Here is a 1,589-nt window from a genome sequence, read left to right on the forward strand (position 1 = left end):
TTTTAAAAACGAAAAGAAAGGAAGAGAGAAGGGTTAAGAAAATACAAGGTAATGGTCTTAGGATAGTACAAAGAGGTACAAGGTACCTTACACAACCTCTTACACCATCATCACCTACCTTTTCAGTCAAGGGTGAAAATTATCACTTTTCAAAAAGAGATGGGGTCTAAATGTCACATGGTGAAAGGTTGGGGGTTTGAGGGTTGTGTCTCAATTAATGAGGAGGCTTAAGTCTTTAATGGCCTTGTACTTTCTTTGTGAAACCGTCGGCCATAACCTCTTAGACCCACTAAGTACTTCTAAAAAAAACATCATTAAGCTATCACCTTTCTTAAACCACCTTTTCAATCACCCCTCACTCTTCAATCCATTATTCTCCTCATCACTACAAGAACTCACCACCATCACCGGCCTAAAACCACCATCACGGTAGCCTGCTGTCACTCAAACCCCCCCTTTTGTGCATTTTCCCTCTCCATCATCCTTCCTTTGTTGTCTCCACCACGGTTAGGCAAAAGAGAGCTGCTGTCCGACCTCCTCCAAGAGCACCTCTTATAAGAAGCAACCGTAGGAGGACTGTTGTTCTACCCTCAAATGCAGAACCAGAGTTGGTAGAACTAAGTGAGAACAGTTCCTCTCTGTCATTGAGTGAAGAGGAGGCTATTTCTACTCCTCCACAGTCGGCTGTCCCTTCATCTTCCACCATGGCAGAATCCCCTGTGCAAGAATCAAGCTTAAGAGGGGTTCAAATCAATGATCTAAATGAACCTCATATGGATGAATCAGAGCATGACATTGAGGTAATATTCAACCCTACTGTTATTGTGGAAGATTATATTTCATCTGAGTCTGAGGATGATGCCACTAAGGTAGAAGACTTAGGAAGGGTCTATTTGCTTCCTTGGAATGATGAAACCATCCATGCCCCCATTCAAGAGTTTGTTGAGGCCACTCCTCAAAGTAAAGACTTTGAGGTCATTGATGATATCTTGGCCAAAATAGGGATAGACCATTCTAAACAGGGGACTGAGGAACAGACTTCCACGGATGTTTTGCTAGAGGCTGTTGAGACATTGGCCTCTCCTAGTCCCACTCAAGTGGAGCCTCCCTCTAAGAAGATGAAGGCTTTGGGAAAGAAGGCAACCAAGAAAACCTCTCAAACCTCTGGTCCTGCACTCAAGAAGAAGAAGGTGGCTGCTGTTGCCAAAGGCAAAATAGTAGCCTTAGAGGACTCTCCTAGAAGAATCACAAGACAGTCACAGAATGCTGCAACATCCAAACAGCATCCTGCTGCCACTTCCTCCACTCCAACAATCACAAAGAGATCCATGCCACCTTTGGAGGGTTTCAGTTCTGTCAAAGCAAAGGCTCTGTTTGAGAAATTCGAAGACAAGACTGCTTGGCCCAACAAAGGTTTTGATCACAAAGGTGTGGAAGATTGCCCATTTATCAAGGAGATGATTAGTAGTTTGGGATGGCAAAGCTTCTGTGAGGTACATAGCTCTTACAATCTCTCACTTATTAGAGAGTTCTATGCTGAGGTTGCTGCTAGCAATTCATGTATGATCAAGGTTAGGGGTGTATGCTTA

Source organism: Cynara cardunculus (assembly GCF_001531365.2).
Source record: "Cynara cardunculus var. scolymus isolate 2C chromosome LG 9, CcrdV1, whole genome shotgun sequence".
NCBI lineage: Eukaryota > Viridiplantae > Streptophyta > Magnoliopsida > Asterales > Asteraceae > Cynara > Cynara cardunculus.